The 24,040-nt window shown below is 34.9% G+C and overlaps 1 long non-coding RNA gene across 1 annotated transcript; it reads right to left on the reverse strand.

Annotated features, from left to right (window-relative positions):
* Window positions 1-2,541: 2,541 nt before the first annotated feature.
* On the reverse strand, window positions 2,542-18,699 carry LOC139721170 (uncharacterized). The gene is made up of 4 exons (XR_011710212.1): window positions 18,641-18,699; window positions 8,372-8,563; window positions 6,443-6,501; window positions 2,542-4,898 (listed from the first exon to the last, which is right to left on the reverse strand). It is a non-coding gene; the product is annotated as an uncharacterized lncRNA (long non-coding RNA).
* Between the last annotated feature and the right edge of the window lie 5,341 nt (window positions 18,700-24,040).

Below are 24,040 nucleotides of genomic sequence, written 5' to 3' on the forward strand. Positions count from 1 at the left end.
ATAAATGTTTCAACCTGTATCTTGGTGAATACATGTCCTATCTTTCCCATATTTTCCACACGCAAAGACCATGTTACAAGAATCATTTCACAAAATAACCACTTTTTGCTCAGATGCCATCTTGGCTGTGCAAAGTTGGGTCAATGGTCAAATATACTTCATTCTGTATCTTCGTTATAGTGTATACCGAATTTGGTACCAAAGATGGCAGACCTGACTCTCTTTTCTAATTGGGAATCCAAACATTACACGGCCAATGTCTCTAAACACAGATGAAACCTATATGGTCATGCCTATTGCGATCAGGACTCGAATCATCGATTAAAACAAATCGGATCACCTAATTTGTCAGTCTTGACAAATTCCAAGTCTAGTTGGTACAGAATTCCGTATACACTAACGAAGGTATAGAATAAAATATATTTGATTTTTGATATTTATACCTAAGATGGTGTCTGATCAAGTAGTTGTTATATACGTGTCATCATTTCAACATGTGCAAATTTGGAGATGATGGTTTTTATCCTGAATTATTGTATCGAGAGTTATAGAAAGATATATTTCAATACATTGTACGTTAACTTTAATTCTAACCAAGTTCTTATGATTATGTCGAGATTTTATGAAAAAATGAAGGGCAGTCATATGTTATTGTAGTGCCAGCTATAACATATTTAAATCTGACAGAAATTCATTGGAGGGTAAGTGAACTAGTGCCTGATGGAGACAATCATGTAGAAGTTTTTCCTTTTATAGTGCTATCACGATTATAACGAAGGTAGAGGAAAAGGTACATATGACTTTGACTTTGCTTTGCACTGTTTCTTATATCCACTATAGTACATTTGCATGTCATATACAAATTTAACTCATATAGCAAACACACTTTTTCATATATTACATACAACCACACACACACACACACATACACACAAAGACACTTATATTAACGTACATATTTTTTGTACACATGCAGTATAATCATGCATATGTATGTGGGACATTCATTATACACTGTAATATGTGTACTGTGCTTTCAACTTTTATTAACAAAAACTTGGTCATATACTATATGGTAGTACTTTACAAATCTTTTTTTATAACAGTGTTTACAACAAGTCATTATACTACCTATTAAAATACTGACAAAACTAAGTATCTAATATCTAATTCCTTATGTATATACATATTTAATATACAACGGTTACATATTTATTAGTGCTTAATGTCTATAGTACAACCTAGTTATTTGACTGCATGTAATTATTGGTACGGATGGTATTTTAAAGGGGACGACTTAATGTCACCCTCCCAATTTCAGAGCAGCTGTTCAATGACTGCATATTTGTCTTTAACATTAAACGACATGTGTTTTACAGAATTATATGCAACTTTCAAGCTTACAAAATTCATTCACCATTAGTTGTTGTTTATACTATTTTAATTAAACAAACACTTTTCTTTTGGAAATGTATTAACAATTTTTGCAGGAAATGTAAACTTTTGTTCAACAAAACATGCAATATATGGACAACAGAACTTTGTTTTTTTCTGCTGGAATTACAGTTAACAGCATTGTATAAAAAAACTTATTCCGAAATATGACATTTTTAAGTCTTTGCTGTAATATGATAACAAGCCTTAAGTTTGTAGCCTTGAACTTTAATTGTCTGTATACATGTCTATTGATACAAAGTAGCAAAAACTATTATGAACTTTTATTCAAATGTTTCCTTTACAACAATATTATTGACAAATTGTTTTGCAATGTGTTCACTTTGTCTTTCACAAACTAATATCTGTACAAAATACATTTCCCAGTTTTGTTGTTAATAATTACCGAAGTCTGTAACATATGTTGTCAAATTTTTTTAATAGAAAGTTGCATTATATAAAATTGTTTGTATTTATTGTTAAATTTCAGAACTTCTAATCATAAATCAATATCTCAACATTAAATTTCAATTTGAGTATCAAATTTTGTATTTTTGTCTTTATATGTTGAGGGATGTCAATGCAAAGATGTATTTGTTCATTTGATATTGTTTTTGAGTGCCGTTTGACCTATTCAGAGCATTACTATGATGCATGGGTCTAAGAGTTTATCACTTTCACGTTATTTCAACAACCATTTAGTTGTGGCTTTACCCATTCTTTACTGTTAGAACCGATTTCAAAACAGCAGATACCAGTTCCATTGACATTTCGTAACCAATACATATGTTTTTAAAAACACTAAAGTTTAATACCTAATTTGAATTTTAATGTTGAGTTATGAATTTATGAACTTTTACTTTTGTTATCAGACTTAACAAACAAGTTGTACACTATTTAGCTTTTGTCGTATAAAATTGAGTAGCATTTGTTATAGTTTTTTGGATTTACATGTATTAACAATGGAAAATTGGGAAATGATTTTGTAACACATTGTATACTGCATAGAACAATGTTCAAAGTAAATATATTATTTTTCTACATATCTTATACAAAGAAACAAAAGAAAAGACAAAATGTAAAAGTAAGTAGAAGGTATTAGCCAAAATGTGTTTTACCAACAAATACGTTGGAAAGAAGATACCGACTGCACTTTGGTTTTACATTGACATATACTTACAAATTATGATGACATGCATAAGAGGAATTTTTGGCGTTTTATCAGAGTTAAGAGGCAAGACAACATATCCATACCACTTTTTATACAGGAATTTTAAACATTATACCTGGTTACCCAAGATAGTATAATTAAATGTTTATCAGTACACCAAAGTTGATGTCATTCCTGGTTGGGATGGAGGATGGTTTGTGGCCTTGTATTTGGCACATTGTTTTGTTTGGTCAACTTTGAGGGTGCTTTCCGTAGTAATGGTGGGCACAAATCCGCTGTTGTTTTGGAAATTATTTAGAAATTCAAAGCCTTTTACAGTTTTATATTCTAGAACCTAAGGTGGTGAAACGTGGAAAATATTAGCCTGAAATGTGCAATAATATGCCAGGTATTAAAATTTAACACCACAGTTACCTTTTGCATGATAAGGCAAAGTCAATTTTGCGTTACAGTTGGTTTCTTGTAAAGACTATAGAGTTTTATTCAATTTCTAGGTAATGTACACTTTTGCATACATATCCATGTTACCACAGGCAAGGAGAAATGCCTAATTTTTTTTTAATTAAGTTTTTGGAATACGCATCGGTTATTTTGTGAGGCTGTATCTTAGCAATCAATTGACCTTGGGGCAAAATATTTGGGGATTTTTTTGTCAGACATTTTGTGGAACATTTTTTGCGATATTTAAGAACATTGTAGGGCATTGGGTGACAAGCACTTGATGAGTTGACATGGTTTGAATCTAATGGGGCTTTTTTATCCATGTTTGGTTACAAATTGATATAGGGACTAAAATTTATGACATATATTGAAAACATGTCATAAAACCTAGCATTTCGCCCTATATATTTATTGATATCTGTCTGTGACTTTTATTTTTATGGTGACATATTATTTTAAAGGAATATTTATCATCCAAGTTTGGTCACAAATGTTGTACAAATCCGAAATTTTATGCCATAATCAAAACATGCCACACTATCTTAATGTTGCATACTAACAGCTTGTTAACATGTCTGTGTCCTTTGAACTTATGGTGTTTGGTCACTGTCCAAGGGACATTTGCAGTACTTTATATTTATTGTTAAGTAATGAATATGTATTTTGAAGGTTATGAGTAGTATTTGGAATGCACTGTATAACATAACATTAAGGCCTACCAAATGTGTTGACAATGTGTGATGACAGTTTCACACATTTGGCATAATATTAGATTGAGAGGTTTGACACAAATGTGCTAATGTTCACATTCCTAGAACTAGGTTCAATTGGATGAATAATTGGAAAGTCAGAATTCAGGTATTTTGGGAATTGATGATTTTTACTTGACTTTGACTTTTTTATATATGTTTATGCATTTAGTAGTTTTTAAGGTATTGAGGTGGATTAACATTTCAGTTTCAAATGTGGAAATATGATTATTTTGACTTGGCCTTTGACGATTAACTTCACAGTTCCAAAGGGAATCACTGTTTGGTTAAATATACATGGATATGTACGTTTCATGATACCTTGAACTATTTGCGAGATATGGTAGAGAACATGAGATATGAAGGTGAAAGTGCAATTTAACATTTCACGGGAACTGTGACATTTTGTCAAGAGACATCGCACAGAATATATATTGGGTAGTATTTGCATACATCAAGTTTGAAGGAAAAATACGTTTGGTATTGCATAAATATAGGGAAAGTAGTGATATTTTCAGTGTGACATTGACTTTCACTGGCGACCTTTGAATTATGTTTTCCAACTTCCTTTGAAAATCACTGCCCATTGGATTAGGGTATATACTAAGTTCTATGGGAATCCCTTGAACTATTTGTGAGATATGAAGAGAAATATGTATTTTTAACTTTTGTTTTTACAGAATAACCTGTGGAATTGACTACTGACGTTGTGACCTCAGATCAAAACAGAGTATTATCCCCTACCTTCCCCCTCCCCAGGATATATCGCCATACAAGTTTGATGTAAAATCACTACATGGCTTTATGTTTGACAAAAACAAAACGGGGTGGATGAAGGGACGGAGAGAGGGATGAATGACTTGAGAACGTAGTGAGACAAAAGATTGAGACGGACACATAAAGAGAGTTAAGTATATGTATCAAAACATATATTAGGATAATGTATCTTGTTGAACTTCTACTTTAGCTTTAGGTCTGTCACTTCTTTTGTGACGGTACAGGAGTACGTGATGCTGCATGGCAACTCCATTTGCTCAAGTGTCTGCGTAAAGTTGTCTCCTACTTTGATGATGGTTCCGTCTTGGAGCCACAGTTTGACAAACCTGCAAGTGCAATTTTACACACACAATAGGAAACATAAGACCATTAAGGTAATACCATTTCACAGATTTTATGACAAATTTTTCATCAGGGCAGTATTTTTTTAACATTATCACAAATGATGTGTATTCTACCTTTTTTCTGGTAGTGGTGCATATTTTGCAAATGGATATTATGCCTTGTGAGACTTCCTTGTAATGTTTACCATGATATCATACTAAAAAGTTACAGTATAGGGCACAAATACTACAGTTTAACTTTTCTTATCTGGCCACCCTTTATCCGCATTTTTTATTATATGGCGGATTATAGTGTTAAATCCTTGACAACTTTTATCCAAACCGACATGGATCACATATTACTTTCAACATGTTTAACATACATTACATCATATTTTGTTCCGAATTGTTTTCCTTTGGACATTTCACATTCCCAAACACCATACCATCAAATGTAACAATGAAAAGGTTACAGTATACACATTAATACATGTGGTAATACAATGGGCTATATCAGTACATTTGTATGTTATGTTCATGTATAAAGCATTGAATTTCCTGCATTTGGCCAAATCCCTTTTCAGGATGTGCTCTGTTTTGTCGTGTTTGGATATGAGAGTTTCAACTGTACATACCATCAATAAGTTATACATGTATATAGTATTGATTTTTATTCGAATTCCTCTGAACCCACTCTGTTTATGTTTTAAAGGAGGTTTTACCAGTGTACAATTACGAAATTACCATTAAGATACCAAGGCTATCTTAAATCCCAACACATAGCACAGGCATCAATCCAAGTACCTTTTGTTTACAACATATGACATTGGCATAAATCTTAGGCATGGGGGAATTTCCTTTAGTGTAGGAAAAGAGAATTTGATAAATAGAGAATGGAAAATTAGATTTATTTTATTTTCAAATACTATCAGGAACAACATATTTCATGCCTTTTAAAAAAAAATCTATTTCAGAAATTTCAAAACCTTTAGTATTTATAAAGTGGAAGACTGTGAAACTATATAGCGTTATCACTTTTATATATCAAGGGTTACGAGTTTTATTGATTCATAGTATGCGATATTTTAACCTGTTTTATGAGTTTTCTAAAAAGGCCATTTATGTAACCATGTATTATACTATGCTTTAAAATTTAATTTTTTGGTTTACTAAACGAGTTGATATTTCAATCAATTAGTGTTGTGTTTCACTGCAGAGCAACAGACATGTTCTACAGGGTAGGACTATGATATAAACAAAAAAATATCATAAAATTATAACACATAAAGTCAATATTTGGTCATGTCTTTATTCATGTAACCAATTGATTTAACATTTCTAAATGGAAGTAATTGATCATAAAGGGGAATTCCAAAATTAGTCCTTTTATTTAGTAGTATTTATTCTATATTTCACAGATGTAGTTGAATATATAGAGAAAAGTAATTTTTTTCACTAGAATTATTGTTAACACAACATAATACAAAAGATGTACATGTAATGGCAATGATAACAACACATTTGACGTAGAACGTGTCCATACTAACCCATCATCCTTGTCTGATATTGCCTCTACTTCCCCGTCCTTGCTGGCAGTGTTGTCACTCTATATATAAAGAAATCACAAATACGTGTATATTTACAATTAGTATTATTCAAAAAGTTATACCTTTAATATATTGATGAAAAGTTGTTAACATACAGACATGTATCACTAGCGTTATAGCTTGCCTCTCTAGTGCCTGTCATCAATCAATTCGAAATGCCTATGTCTATTTCAACACTTTCACAGACAAAGTTATAGGAACAAAAATGACTTAACGGACAAGTTCACCTTCATAAACATAGGGATTGAGAGAGTGTAGCAATATTAGTAGAACACATCATTGGAAGTTTGAGGGAAATCAGACAATCCGTTCAAGAGTTATTTATTTTTGAACTTTTTGTCCCATACTCGCTGGATGAGAAGACTACTGCAGTGTATGAATAAGTTAGATGTCACATGTGTACAACACTATAAGGAAAATATAAAGAGATTTCCACAAAATTCCATTTTTTGATAGAAGCACACATACCCTTGAGTCGTTACCGACACATGTTATGGGTAATAGTATTCCACCTGCGTTTTGAAAGAGGCAAGTCAAGTGCTCTTTTATTATGCGAAATAAGTGAAAATACGTTGTATTTTTTTAACATTTTCTTTATACTGTTGTACGCTTATGACCCACAAGCTGTAGTAATATTCTAATCCAGCGGTTTCAACACCAAAATTTAAAAAATTTATAACTTTTGCATCGGTTGTCCAATTTTCCTTAAACTTTCACTGATGTGTTCTACTAATATTGTTGCATTTTCTCAAACCTTATGTTTATGAAGGTGAACTTGTCCTATAATCTGTGTTTTGGTATAGTTTCATTAAAGCACAATAAAATTATGCAAACAATATAAATAAAGAATCATACTTTTTTTGAACTTTTGTTTTTCATTGTTTGTCATTGAAAACTGATGCTGTTTAACTCTAGTTAGGCCGGGGTGGGGTGGTATTCATGGAGGCCCCTCTCCCCCTACTTCCCTTCCCCGTCGACGTTTTGCGATCGTAAAAAGCTATCGCCGTGAGGTTTCATGACTTTGTTTTTTCGAGTTTTCCCATCTTTTGACACTAAATTTGGGTCGCCTGGAGGCGCGGTTCCGAAGTTACGCATAGATATGTAGATGCATGTCAGACAAAATGTTGCTCAAAAACGTTACCTTTATACAATTTCAATGCAAATTGAATTACAGACAGATTTCATAAAGGCATGATTATTTTGGTGTTTTATTGATGTAAATCAATGAATAACATATTTTCTAGTTTGGAGCGATGTCGCAAACAAATATCATCGAAAAAATAATGAAAACCATAAAGTCGAAAAAACAAAGAAATACATGAGAAATTGTCAAAAGCAATAAAATACGTAACAATTTTTTGTGTTATCACAATTTTTATTTCATTACATTTGCTAAGGACACTGAAAAGAATATTTTCACAAAATATGTGCCTGTTTTGAGCTTTATTTTGTGATTTATACCAAATAGTGTGGTTTTATGCATTATCATGCATACATTAGCATAATTTAGCATAAATGATGATTTTTGTGAAATAATAACTTCATGGTATTTGAAATTACATCATGGGCAATGTGTGTGCCCATTTTTGTCACAATCGCGCGGTCAACGGTCGAGGTTTGGAGGGGGCCTGGGAGCCCCACCCCCCTCCCCCTTTATAAACTTCCTTAATAGCTTGTCCTAGTTAGGGTTAAATACTGTGCATTATGTTTTTTCTTTCTCAATTCCTTTTTATTTTCCTGGAAATGTCTCGGTGTTGTCTATATTAGGTATGCTTGCAAAAGGTGTGGTCTGTATTTAATACCAGATTGAAACACCAATTTGTTTAACAGAAACTATTTTTTAACAACTGTAACAATATATATTCTTACAGAAATTGTAGTGGATGGGGATGATGTTAGAACACCATCCCCCAGCACCTCCACTGCATGGACTTTCACATTGTCGTGGATTCCAACACCTTCACAATCCACATTCCAGAGGTTCACTGTCAGGCTACGCCCCACCTCATCACCTTCTTCGGCCAGTTTTATGCATTTGAAGCCTCTGCTGCTTGTAGTTACCTAGAAATAAAGTATTCAAATATAGTGGAAGTTAATAACAGTGACTAATACCGTGGAGCATAATAATGTTTAACTGTATTTGTACAGTTGAAAGTACCATCCTGAATAACATCATAGTATTGATGTCCATATACAAAAGAGTGTTATTACAAAAATCTCTTGAATCATGCATTACGTTTGTTAACACTTTCCCAAGAAATTGGTACATGGACAGTTTCACAATATGTGGGGCACATAGGCGGGACATTCAGACTGCAAATGAAGTTTTGTTGATTAAATGCCATTTTATTATTCTGATGTAGTGGGATATGTGTTCTGCCATAATTAAAAACTTGAAAGATAAGTTAGGACCATGTTTTGTTTCTACTGGACCTTGGATTATTTGTTCACAAAAGTGGAGGTTTCTAACATGGACAGACATTGGTCCTTTTCAGCAATATATTTTATTCATAATTTGATGTAAGCTGTAGTTAATATTTTCAGGTACCATGCACAATGGAAACAAAGTTGATCATTTCTGTGATACGTACATTATTTTATGAAATTTTGTGATATGTTAATTTTGATTAATTATACCATTTTTTACATGTTTATTATAATATTTCTGTTAAGCCAATGTGGAAAGCAGGGGTTTTTCATAACAACTTTTGTTATTTTTTATATTGTGTATGAATTACTTAAAGTAAATGTCTTACAATGATATACAATTGTTTAAAGTTACAACACAATGTTATCCATGTGATTAAGGACTTGTGTCATTGAAGGTGCATACATGCACAGGCGTTTGTCCATGCTTTTACCATCAACTGTGTAATGTTACAAAATTTTAACAAGGGACAACTGTAAGCTCTGTTCTGCTAATAAAATAAGATCATCACCTGATGGATAATAATCATGAGGGGAATCTGATATTGAAGATACGAACATGGACAGACTTTTGTCCATGTTGGTACCTTCATATGTGGAATCATTCATACTTTCTTATTAAAACCATCTGTGTCCTTTATTCTGCTAGTATAAAGTGTTTGACATGAAATGAAAGTATCCAGATCATGTTTAATTCTATTATTAAAAAGGTGTCACCACTATTTGTACGAACATAGACAGACAGATGTGTTTACTGTACAGGTTGTGTGTCCAGACACGAAGGAATTATTTACCCATATTTTTGAATATTCCAGAAAGGAAAGTGTTTCAACATTGTTATTTTATGATGTTTTTCTGAGGCCATTAACCTTGATGACTTATTTTTCTGTATTTTTTATTATATTTTATATTGAATGAAGATACAAACACTGGTAAAGGTATGTAACAAGTGAACAGACAAGTTTTTTGCTACTGACTGTCTTGTCACAACAGGAACTTGTGGGACTTCTTTAGAGTGTGGGTGTTTTCTGATTATGTAGATGCTGGTTTGGCATGTTTCATGTATCCAAGCAACTTCACTGTTATGGCTTATTTTTCAAAAAAATGAGTCTCCTTCAAAATCTGTTACATTCTTTCAAATAATGGGCAGACAAAGCAGCACTTAAGTTTGATTGACAATTATATGTATTTTGCTTTCGGATATGTTACTTTTGGTCTAAACATTTCAACTTATCCTGTATTGAAAGTATTTAATCACCAAAACCTTGTTCTGCTCACTGGGAACAAAAAACTAACAGATGAAGGTACGTAACGGGATGGATAGACATGCTTATTTCATACAGACTATAACTGAAATCCATTTTCATTTAATAAATGAAGTATATCTGAAAGGTAGAGACCTTTTTCTATTTCAAATCTGATGTAGATTGTACTATGGAACTGTTCTGGGTTTGGTTTCATTGCTAATTTTTTTTTTTTTAGATTACTGTTCAGTTTTCTGGTATTTCAAATGTCTTGTCTTTTATGCCTGTTTTACTGTTTAAATAGACGTTTAGTATGATATAACAAAGTTTTGCCCATTGCGTGAACTCGATGTTATCTTTGCTATCTGTCACATTTATTTTTTTCAAGAAATATATAAACATATGGAGGCAAATCTGAATTAATTTTGCGTCAAACCCCAAGTATCAAAAGTCGAAAAGGGAATAGTTATTGTGGGTTGCCTACATAAATATTATAAAATTGTATTATGTAAAAGTCTTCTTTTTTTCTCATACACTGTTAACACTGCTAACTGCTTTGGCTGCTATCAATGTCATGTCGCATAGTCGCATTCAGACAAAAGGTGACGATCTTGCTTTGTGTTTGTTCCTATTATTCCTTACGTGAAGCTATCTGAGTTGAAGGACAAGTTCTTTTTCATAGATATGGATTGAGAGAATGCAGCAATATTACAATGTAGTAAAACACATCAGTGAAAGTTTGAGGGAAATTGAGTTGCCTGTTCAAAAGTTATAAATATTTTAGATATTTGGACAGTCACTGGTGGAAGAGAAGACTGTTACAGTGTATGTTGTCACATACGTACAACCATATAAGGATAATAAAGATAGAATTTCACAAAACTTTACTTTTTGAATATAATGCAAATTTGTCTGAGTTGCTACTGACGTATGTTAGGTGTATTATTATTCCTTTTGACTTCTGGAAGAGAGGAGTAGAGTGTTTTTATGTTATGCGAGGGAAATGTATTTATGTTGTGTTTTCTTTATTCTTTCTTATATCATTGTACTTATGTCACATCACAAGCTATTGTAGTCTTTTCATCCAGTTGTGATTGAGCAGAAACTTCAAAAATTTGTAACTTTTGAACAGATTGTTTGATATGCTCAAACTCTTATTGATGTGTTTTAGGCCTAGTAATATTGCTGCAGTCATTAACCCACATGTTTATGAAGGTGAACTTGTCCTTTAAGGTCCAGTTTGGAGCCAAAATTTGTTATTTTTCTTTGAATGATGTAATTGAATATTAAATTTCATGAAACGTTTGGATATGGTTAACTTTGACATTTCTGATACTGATAACTACAATGTGTTTTCATTGACAAATTAAGGAGGGTTATCAAAGGATAGGAGTGCGCAGCCTAGTCGCTGTACGTAGCCCAGTAGGTATGTTGCGATTCGCATAACGTTTTTACAGCATTTGGTTGGTTTTGGTAGTGGTGTGCATATACACAATTATCCGCATCTGTTTTTCAAATGACTTCCAAAAATGCGTTAACTCACCATTGTTGTTCAGTAACGTTAATACTTGCATTTTAGTGTGGTTGCGCTGAAGTCCAGTAGAAATGTAATTTTTAGCATTTTGCCACTAGTATTCTTCTTGGAGTAATCTTGATGGCAGCTACTCGCTCGGTGATAACTGCGTTGCACTACAGGAGAGCAGACAGTGCAGCGAGCAAAGAGCACGATGTACACGTGTTTGAGGAATCACTCTAAAATTTTCGAGTGTTCTCTGAGGTCACTTTCAAATGAGTGAAATTGAACATTTCTTTTTCAAAATTCACTCTAATTTTACTTTAATTCCACTCATTTTTGTATTCATTCTTTTAAGAGTGGATGTTTTCACTCGATTTTTTTTTAGAGAGTATTGTTTGATATTGTTACAAGGATATTTTGTCTATGTCAATATGTTGTACTCTTATACCCCGGAATGGTGTCGGAGGAGTCGAATAAAATGTAAATTTTTTATGGTGAGTTGAGGTCCAGCATTTTGACTTCATTTTCATATTACAACGATAAGATCATTACAAGTACACAAGGTATAGTAGACCGAAGTTCAGTAGAGTCTACCTGCTGGCAAACTGATCAGTTTATTAGATGTATCCGCGTGATTGTATGGACGTACAGGGTGGTGTGTGTGCAATGTGATCGAGCTTTATATTGCAAGCGAAAGTTTAGGGCCAAAACCATTAAAAATGTACAATTCAGGTTTTGAAATTTTGAAAAAATAAAGTTTTCTCAAAAACATTCTGACAACGAAAAATTGCTAGAGGATACACTGAATTTCAACTTAAACAAAAATGAGCAACAAATATTGCAAACTTTTTATGTTGTGAGATTTGAAGTTGAACATGAAAATTTCACCACTGTAACTTACGTTACTGCGCTTATTTTTCTTTGACCATATTCATTCTGTTTAGGGATGGACAATTTAACTATCCTTCTATTGGTGGATAGTTTCGAAGATATGGCCATTCTTATTTCAATGTGCCTGCTATATTTTCCATTCATTTGATGAGTTGCTGTAACCGTGAATTAAGATATTGATAGATATGATGGAGGTTGTTAACTATGTAAAGTTAGATTGTTTCCTGTGGTTTTTTTATTCGTACACATAGAACTTGCAGAAAACTGCCAAATGATTTTAGATGGATTTGTCCTGCACATATTCTCAAACAATCTCAGTCACCATATGACAAATGAAAATGTGACTGTTTAAACCTTGGTAACGTTTGTTACGCATATGAGTCACGTATGTTACATGAATATATTAAACACTAAAAAAGAAGATAAATTTTAAGAGTTCTAATAAATATCAAAAGTACCAGCGTTGCAAGACCTTCAGTACTTCTGGAAGCAGATTTATTTAATTGTCGTCTGATTTTATCGTCCTTATAGTATATACATTTGGCCAAAAATGAAAATTGGAATACAATATTTAGATTTCAAGAGTTTATTTTGTCTGAATATCATGCCGTTTCACTGCAAAATTACCTGTTGAAGTGCCCTGTTTAAAACCAAAGGAATGCATTTATATAAGAGTCACAAAAGACATTGTCAAGAACCCATAAAATGTATCAGTGTGTACTATAAACAATTGTAACGTATGTTTCAAATGTTTCCAGATTGAAATATTAATCACTCGAAAGTGGAGATGCATTGGAAAGTGCATTAAAAAGGAATGATGCATCGCTAAACAACATTGCACATGTGTGAGTGCACAAACTGGTCAGCACTTAACTGTTTAGCATATTAAAGTTTACATCAATAAGATATATCAGGCATAAGAGTGAAAAATGTGAAATAAATCACATCGAGCCTATGAAGTTTAAAATGCAAACACCAGCACTGCTTTATGATTAATAATGCATGATTATCACGAGTTTCATTAATGAGCAAACCATGCATTATTGTTGCTTAAAACGTACAGATTTCTTGGCACATTATTCAATAATGTGCTAAGAAATCTGCAAGTTTTAAGCAACAATAATGCATGGTTTGGGTAATAGTCACAAAAATACAGAATTATGAACAATTTGTAAGAGTGGTCACGTGAATAGACAGCTTTCTCACAGTTTTAGATTGAGAGTATAACTGACCTATGACACACTAGTCTATAAAGACAACAATGATAAACACAAAAAGGCGCACCTTTCATAATTTGGATACCCCCCCTTTTTTTTGGGGGGGGGGGGAGAGGCAATGGAAAAGGCATAGAAATGTCAGAAGAACAAATTGCAGTTCTTCTATTTCCATTACATAGAATAAAAGTTCGGTGACCTATAAAATGTTTTCAGTGGACATCATTATAAAAGACAACTGTAAACTCACAATCTAGTATTTTTCTGCAAAAGGCAACTTTCAATAAAAGGCATACTGGGTAAGAGCCAGTGTAGGAGAGAATAATGCAAAAGTGGCGAGTTGTATTATAGTGAAATTATATAAAAGTTGGTATAAGAGCGTTACTATGACGCTTTCTTCTATTTTCTTGGTTAAACTTCATATTTTCATTAATATCTCGGAATAGTTAGATTGGTAGAAATTTTCATGGATGATTTTCGGTGCATAAACAAGGAAATTTACATATATTTCATCCTTTCAATTTGATATCTACAAGCCAACACTTTTATACAGTACCTTTCATTGTAAAGCATACATAAGTATACATCATTAGCAAATTTTTAAATTTGTGAATCAATTTCCTTGTCAATCCTTGTCAATCAAGTCGACATTATCACCTTCATTCAACCTTTGCTGAGATCGGTTTAAGTCTTCTTTTATTTTCTTGCCGAACGCTCTGTGCTTTTTAACTCTTTCATTTTTTTTTCTGCGCTCTTGTTTTTCCCAACTCTTAAGATTTTCCACAGGAACGTAATACTTTTTTACACGTTGTTTCTCGGATTTACTCTCTAAAAAAAAAATCGAGTGAAAGTATTCACTCTTAATGGGGTGAATAAAAAAAAAGAGTGAATTTAGAGTGAAAATGTTCATTTTCACTCTTTTTAGAGTGACCTCAGGGACCACTCCTAAATCTTCGAGTGATCCCTGAGGTCACCCCAAAATGAGTGAAAATGAACTTTTTTTTCACTCAAAATTCATTCCAATTTTACTCTAAATTCACTCTTTTTTTGTATTCACTCCATGAAGAGTGAATATTTTCACTCAATTTTTTTTAAGAGAGTACGGAAGGCTTCTTCTCCAATCTTTTCCTTTTTCCTTCTTCAGTAATCGGCCTGAATCTTGGCTCTTTATTTCCCCATTTTGACCTCTAGGAACCGAAGGAGTAATGATAAGATTCCCTTAACAGAGAAATAAGAAAATCCATACTGCAAATCAGTAATAAGACATTCTTACATAATTACGTAACCTACGTTACCTCTAATTACAAGGAATGAAGTGTCACATAATGAATTTGGTAGACTACAGTCACTATAACTTTGAAGTAAATGATATGATAATTAAAATGAAAACCATTATTTTCATCATTCATATATCATTAACATACATATTGGATTGATTTTGATAGAGTGATTGAAACCTACGTTACCAGGGTATTCAGGGCCTCATTGACAATGATTATCGCCAAAAAGAATGGTTAGTGCAAGCGTAAAATTGAAATATGTTTTTCATCTGTTTATTTATGGATATTAGTCTTTTTTAGGATAAAGCTTTGGTGAAAAGTACGACAGTGTACATGCAGATGTAAAATTGAAACCTACGTTACCTTAAGTGAAACCTACGTTACAATATTGACCCTATGTTTAAGTACCTGAATGTTGTATAAATATCTGAGTGTGATGTAAACTTATTATTCTCCTCGATAAAACAAACACCAAAGTACTTGCTTATAGTAAAAAAGTACCAATATTTGAATGTGATTACGCTAAACATGACTTTGAAAATATATATACCGTTCGCTCAGATACTTAAAAAGATCTCGTGCAGTCCATTCCCTGTGAGTCGTCAACGTGATGCGCCATTTTGTCGCAAGGACTGTTTCTATGCAACTATGGAGTAAGATGGCTCTAGATAGCACTTGTTATCGACGAATGGTTGCAATGTTAGTGAATCTAATTAAGATTATTTTTTCGGGGGTAACGTATGTTTCGGTAACGTAAGTTACATCAGACCTTCGATGTGACTTTTTCAAGCGATTAGTAATGGCTCAAAATTGAAAACTCAGTGGAGAGATTGGGGTACCGTATGCCTATGTTTGGCATCTTCCTTGTAACATTTTCATTTTTAATTTTCCATAGCGGTGGTAACGTATGTTTCATTTCTTAACCATACGGTCTGACACATATTAGTGCTTGAAGCTTTTTCTCTGCAGCAGATAACCAGGTGGCACAACTATTGTTTACAGCATTGGACGAGACATTTTCTAAGTTTTTAGGACGGATAATTCACAGTTTCAACCCCAGGGAATGTTTTAAAGGAAAACTTGAAATCATGGTAACGTATGTTTCACAGGCCTTTGCGACAAATTTGACTTGTAAAATAATTCAACTGAACAGTTTTCAATTATATTTCTTTTTATTCTAACGTGTAGGCAAATGGCTTAATTTGCCTTAGAACAAGTTTTAATGAAAAAAGATCATGCTTTCATTTGCATAATAGTAACATATCGGCAAAACTATTAATTTGCGACATGCTGTTTTTGGCGGGTTTACCATCTTTATGAATGCATAACTTCCGAAAGAATTATAACTGGATGTTCAAATTCTCGGCAGTTCTCGTTAACAATGTACTAACGGTAACTATTACCCGAAACTTATGACAATCGGTCGTTGCTTTATTTTTTCTTTGGTAAAACTATTGCGACAAGTATTTCACTAAATTGTACATATTTAGTGGTTTTGAACCTTTAGTATTTTCCTGCATGTTGTTATTAGAACCCCATTGTGTATGTTCATACACAACACACACACACACATAGACAAAAGCACACACAGAGACACACACAACACATACATACAAACACACACACATGCACTTACACAGTCATGTACTAGTCAGGGGCGGATACAGGAGTTCTATAGGAGGGGGGTGTAAGTAGATTTTTTGGTGCTTTTTGGGTTTCATTTCATTTTTCTGTTTTTATTTCTTTTATATTAATCAGAAATAAAGTGGGGGTCGTGCGCTGGTTGCGTTCTTCCTCTCCCCCCCCCCCCCCTCTCCTCGCCCTTTTCCCTGTTTTTGCCACTGCTATTAGTATTATGACTGAAAGTTTAGTCTGTATTTGTTCGCTGGGTTATGTTTACAGGCGCGGAGCTACGGTGCTATTATCTCGCGAAAAGCTTCACTGCAGTACTGCCTAATTTACATAAAGTAGGTAATCAACTTATTTACGCGAAACCGCTACAAAATGGTCGCGGCAAAACTGCGATATCTCGCTATAGAAAACACGAAATGAAGTAATTTAAACGTCAAAATAAAGGAGAGAGATGATCTCACCTGTCATTATAACCGTTTTGGGATTAATCTTGATTTGATATGTGAAAATTAAGCCAAAACAAGGCACTTCTTTTTGTTGTTTTTTTTTATCAGCACACAGTGCCTTATTTTTCATATTTCTAGTGTTTGCACAAAAACGAAACTTCAGGATATTGGACAGCAAAGTATATATTAGATCTGTTCCAAATATCTTTTCATGATTTTACCGCGAACGGTTGTGTCGGGATAAAGACGAAAGCTATGTGATTTGCAAACCGTTGAACGTCCGCGCTGCACGTAACTGAAAACCGCACTGCCTGCTAAGGGCAGTCCCACGCACGGTTATGTGTGTAGGGTCTAACAACGCTCGGGCACTACATATCGTCGTTGTATTCACGTCGTTGTATTCACGACTCAGTGTATTGATCAGTGCACTCCGTACCCATCCTTGATCGAGTGAGGGGCAAGGCAGCCTGTACCTGATTAGTATGACCATCATCCAGCGTGGAAACCTTATAATACAATGGGCAATGCAGTGTTGCGTCACAATCAATAACTGTTCGGGAAACCCACTCACAAGGAGGGCCCCTCCTTATAAGTAACCCGTCTCCCTTATATGTAACCCCGTCCCCGTTATAAGTAACCCCCGGGGTACCCCTTATAAGGGGTCTCCACGCTTTTCTGCAATGCAACGCGAAAATGGAAGGACTGCGGCAATTCGCTTGATTATATCCATAAAGTTTCACAAGTTTCCTAGTTACTCACGAAATTTGAGCAAAATTGGTTTGTGACATCATCTCTAAAATCATGGATTTAAATGCGATGTCAAACGACCCATGCGAATGCTGAAATGCGAGCGGTTACTGGCGTGAGTGTCGCCAGGAGCGGCGGCGCGGTATTGCTTGAGTGCAGACGTGGCGACTGAGTACGAAAGTCTCCGTACTCAGTCGTCACGTCTGCACTCCAAAGCATTGCCGCGCCGCCGCGCCTGGCGATAATCACGCCAGTAATCGCTGGCATTTCATTCGCATGGGTCGTTTGACATCGCATTTAAATCCTTAATTTTAGATATGATGCCTCAAACCGATTTTGCTCAAATTTCGTGAGTAACTAGGAAACTTGTGAAGCTTTACGGATATAGTCAAGCGAATTGCGGCAGTCCTTTCATTTTCGCGTTGCATTGCAAAAAAGCGTGGAGACTACTTATAAGGGGTGCCCCGGGGGTTACTTATATGGGGGACGGGGTTACTTATAAGGGGGACGGGTTACTTATAAGGAGGGGTCCCCCTTGTAAGTGAGTTTCCCGAACTGATAACACATGCACTACGAGTAGGAGAACGAAGTCAATTCAACTCAGTCAAGGCATGTACAGAAAGGACTTCTTTTGGTCAAAGATTTGGATAACATTCAAGAATTATTGTTTTACACTCACTAAATTTCTTTCAATAGCATATAAAATGGGGACGAAAGGGGTGAATTCGGTTGTAAACTTACTTGTTTTTTCTCCAAAAGCACGATTCAGTTTCCCGCACGTTGCAGCAATTTCCCGCACGATGCCTGTGTTTTGCATACACTGCACATGACCGCTCGCACTCTCACGAGGCTTTGCGCATGCTCGTAATGTTCGACGCGTTTGCTTCGTAGTTGCTGTTTCCAAGCGTTTCTTGCAAAACCGCCAGTTTATATGTCTTGTTTTCGACATTATATTTCATTGCACAAACTCGAAACTCCGCAGAGAATGAGTCTGAAGTCTACAGTCTAGTAACATGGGGATTATATGCATATACATCTTTCATGTTGAAGCAGACTTGTGTCGGGAAGTAATCGGAGCCTGTTTCATCAGCCCTTTAGAACAGGGAAGTACTGATATCTCAAAAAGTACGCAACATAATTAGCCAGAAATATGTATGTAGCATTATATTGCCATTCTAGATGTGCCGTGAAAATTTCGTGTCTTTTGACCAACAGTTTTAGGAAATACGCGAGGTTGAAATTTCGGGGTTTTCAGCCCCTCACTTCTAGCACGGCTTCGATAGCCGTTAGGAATTCAAAAGCTTTTACGACTTTTGGGGGAGATAATTGCACCGTAGCCCCGCGCCAGTCCATTTATTGTGTATAAGTTGGCTTAGTCTATGCGTTTACGCATTCCAAAATTTAGCTCAATATTTCATGTCCTCTAGTGTTGTTATGTACGAAAAAATATTCGCGGCGTATTACTATTAGCATGACACTGTTTTTGATTAAGCCTGTGGTCGTAGGACGCCCTTTTTGGTCATAGAATTGTGCAACGCACGCTGGATGTGGAGTAGAGTTGGGCTAATACGTTTCGACTACCTAATGTTTATTTGCTTGAATTGAATATCTAACACTGAAGTACACGTAAAAGACTTGACTTATACGTGATTGGAAATATCCAGCTCCATCAAATGCCTTTGTTCTTTTTTCGATTCAAAGTTTCAGTGCAAAATTATCGCCGACGAACTTTCGTGGCCTTGTTTCAGTTTCCCGCAGTAAATCGTGTTTAATTATGATCAAGCCTTTTAGGAACTTCGATAGGCGCATTACATTGTGCTGTCATTACGATTTGATGAAAGTTATCATTCGATATTTTATCCTTGATAGAAACTATTAAAGAGTTGTGTATTATCCCGTTTTCTTACATCATTCTTATCTATATTCAAAAGCCAATTCATTTTATATGCTTTGCGTGAAGAGGAGTGTGTTAAAATTCAGTGTGCGAATTAACGTTATCGGTTTTGAAGATGGTGGTCGATATGTAATGGGCTACCATACTGTATTTCGTGGATGGATTTTAACTTGCCTCACCGATACCAAATCTAATAGAGAGTAAATACTGGTATTTAAAGGTATCATTAATGTAGTTGTCCATCTGGTGTTACATTTATTAATTCCAGATCTGTCACACTATTTCAAAAATAGAAACATATAACACATTTAAAAAGTAAGTAATGCAAAGTTATTTGTCAACTGGTACCGTTATAGGCCTATTGTCAAAAAGAAAATTCAAAACACACAACTATGTTTGTTGCATCTACTGACACTGTAGATCAAAACCATATAGAAATTTAAAGGCTCACCTGTTTCACTATCCCTGCAACCGATACTCTCCTTTTTTTCGGGCTGCCCCGAATGGTGTTGTGTGACATCACCTCTGGTTTCACGTACGCCGAAACGACGTCCTTGTCGGCTGTGAAAACGGCACACTTCTTCATGACCTATATTTAAATCAAAACGATAAACAAGTATACGCTACGGAGTTGTTTCCTATTACCGAACATTTTTTGTTTTATTGGTGCAAACGGGCAACATTATGCAATAGTTTAGCCAAAAATATCCTTATAGATAATTGAGACGTTATACATTTAATTGTTCCGAAAATACTTGAAAAGTAAGCCAAATTCTAGAAGAAAATTATTTCAAATAACTGTTCCACAAAAGTTGTTTCTCTTTGATACCGACGCAAATCGTATTGTAATTACCGAACGTGCGCCTTTTGTATGTGGACATTTGTACTTTGTATTTTCGGTCAATGTTTATTAACGCAGGACAACGAACATCCAAATTTTAGCAGTTATTACGTAAATTTTTAGTACATTACGTTTATGTTTTGTTTTCTTTGCCGCAGTTTAGCAATTTTAGGCACTGGCCGCGTATTCGAGTTTATGTACGCGCACCATTGACAAAGTACACAGAGACTCCAACCCCAAGCACCTTTTGATCTGGAGATTCTGCTGCCTGAAACCCCTAGCAAACGCGCGATTCCAAGTTGATGTGTGCGAAGCGCGAAGTTCCTAGGATTGTAGATGTTCTCTGGTGCTATCTAATTATTCTAGGGCTTATTTTTTCAACATACGATAGAAATAAGTAAGAAATCCTTTCCACCGGGAGACACAGAGCCAGGGCGGGAGAAATCAAATCTCAAACGGGAGAACGGGAGATTGCGCACAAATGGGTTTTCGGCGGGAGATCTCCCGTCGAAAACAGAATAGTTCGGAGTCTCTGAGTACACGTTGGGTAATACTAATAGGATATTGTTCGATAGTGAGATACCTGATTACTGTAGTAGTGGTTTCTTACACGGTGGTTTTATTTTCGTGCTTTTCGCGCTTTGAAGTTTAACCGCGAATTTAACACCACGCGAGATTTTTTTGAACTCGTGGGTTGTTACAACGCTATATCATTACCGCGAGAAAGTCGGCACCGATGGAAACCGCGAAAGTTTTTGTACGCGAAAGAAACCACTTTTACAGTATACATACATATAACATTTAACAAGCTCTTATAACAACATCGCATTTATTACCTACGCCAAGGGGGGAAGTTATGTTTTCGTTACCGTTGGTTTGTTTGTTAGTTGGTTTGTTTTGCCGTTCGTTTGTCTGTGTGCATAATAACTAAGAAAGTAGTTAAATGGAACGTAAACCCAAAGATCAATATGGATTGAGTGAAATCAGTAGTATTAGTAGAACACATCAGTGAAAGTTTGAGGAAAATTGGGAAATTGATGCAAAAGTTATGAATTTTAAAGTTTTGGTGTTGGAACTGCTGGGTAAGGAGACTGCTAGAGGTTATGACGTATGAGTGGACTACAATATAAAGAAAATGTAAAGGGAATTTAATTAAAAAAATCATTTTTCATGAAAATTGCATGTTCCATCAACTTGATACTGACATATGTCAGGGGTAGCACTTATTCCTTCTGCTTTCTAAGAGCGGCTAGTCAAGTACTCTTTCATTTTGCTAGAAAAGTGAATTTTTGTGGAATTCCTTTTATATTTTCTTTATATTGTTGTCCACACATACGTCATAACCTTTAGTAGTCCCTTCATCCAGCGGTTCCAATACCATAACTTTAAAAATGCATAACTTTTGCATCCATTGTCCGATTTTCGTCAACTTTCACGGATGTTTTCTACTAATGTTACTGCTTTTACTCGATCCACATTGCTCTTTGGGTTTGTGTTCCCTTTAACGGGTTGTGATGACACTTACAGGAAAGATTTAATATGACACAAATATGAAACGATTGACTTTTGGCAGTGATCCGAAAATTTTTTGTGGCATTTATGAAGGGTTTTTTTATATTTTGGCAGGGAGAGTTAATGAACTGGAGTTAAGACTTTTCTGCGTATTTGAGGTTTGATTGCGTGCTCTATATTGCGTGCTGTAGTTTTTTGCCAGGACGAGGCGCGCAGTGCAGTTGCGGGGTTTGTGACGTAACAGAGGTTGCTATATTGGGAAATTGGGCGGTTTTTTGCATACAATGTTCAGAATACGTATAAATGGAAATCAAAGACGCCTGCTACTATCTTTGGTATAAATCACTGGTCATTGTGAAAGAGCGAGATCTGTGCGTATGGAAATGTTGGCTGCATGCATGGCTATGGTTTCGCTCTCAGAGTGTTTCTCTAGTTACATAAGTACACTGCACAAAGTAACTCTACCTTTGAGTGTTTACACACTCAATAAAGCAAATCAAAAGTCTATGGTATCTATAGCACTATACATGTACCTGATTGGTATACCCGGTAGTATACATGTATACCTTGAAACTTGCGCCACTCTTCTAGATTTTTTCTCTCGTTTTATGAAATTATAAATTTTGTTCTGAATTTATCCTTTAAACTACAGTAATGACATACCAATTTACAAAGTTTTTACCTTTTTCTTAACACAAAATCAAAATTGCAATAACGTACAAAAATGACTTGTGTAGTAATAGCAATAACAATATAAAGCATAAACAACAATATTTTACTATACCTTGGTTTCCTGCGTACAGTTTACAGCAGTGCCAGTTGACGAGTCACTTAGTGGCCCGCAAGCGAATTGTTCGCCTATCTTGAGAAGTTTGAGGGCTGTCACGGTAGTGTGGTATTCACTTTTGCAGTACATCTCCACAACTTTGTTGTTTCCATTCTCGATCACGCTTCCTCTGAAAAAGCTACTTCCGTCTCTCTTTGTCCTTTCTTCAATGACCTCTACAATTTCGAAGCGTCTTGGCCTTGCCATCTGAATAATACCAAGGATTACATTCACCACAGATTTAACAGCAAAAAGATAACATTCAAAACTGTTTAACGTTGTGATGTATTAATTCAGAAATAAAAAAAAAATGAAATTATTCGTGTGACTTGTGTCACTATACTTGGCATTATGGGGAAAGCATTACAGACTTTGTGTAGTCAAAATAACACATTCACTTTAACTTTCTATGTAAATAATACTTAGCGTCACCCAGCACAATAATTTTATTAGAGTATTATCATGAGTCACCTTGGTATTTATGTTTCCAAATATTTCAACCAGTCTATTAATATAGGAAGTATGTATACCTTTGATATTTATCAGAGGAATTGGAAGTCAAACTCAAAGGTTATGTGTACGGAGAAGATTTGCAAGAAGTTTCACATATCGTATTTGCAATGTAGCTATATAGTCTTTCGTTAGATCAATGTTTTTTTATGCCATGGCCATGGTTCTGCAAACATAAAGTCAGTGCTACTAGTGATGACATTATCCAAATACAGTTCTGTATTTCAATTTGTATAGTGTGCTACAATTCTAGTGCTAATATAGTTTACCTTTTAGCTTGTTACTTGTTGTCTGTAATCTCTATACAGGCTGGTTTAGACCACTTCACTCTTGCGTGCCGTTAGACGTTCATTTGAGACGAGACTCCAGTGGCAAATGAGAGTTGTTGGGGGTGTTATTCCCATTTATCGGTCCTTGTTTGAAAGGTTGGGCGAAGTTCAATGTATTTGCCCCTGCCAAATAACTTTCTACTCGGGCGTGGCAAACCTGCAGGCCAAGCCAGGGTTTAATGACTAAAACAGTTATCAGATTACGTAAGAGCATGATAAGGTTATTTGC

This window comes from Diadema antillarum, unplaced genomic scaffold (assembly GCF_040938485.1).
Source record: "Diadema antillarum isolate AM-2024a unplaced genomic scaffold, OU_Dant_1.0 scf00000139, whole genome shotgun sequence".
Lineage (NCBI taxonomy): Eukaryota > Metazoa > Echinodermata > Echinoidea > Diadematoida > Diadematidae > Diadema > Diadema antillarum.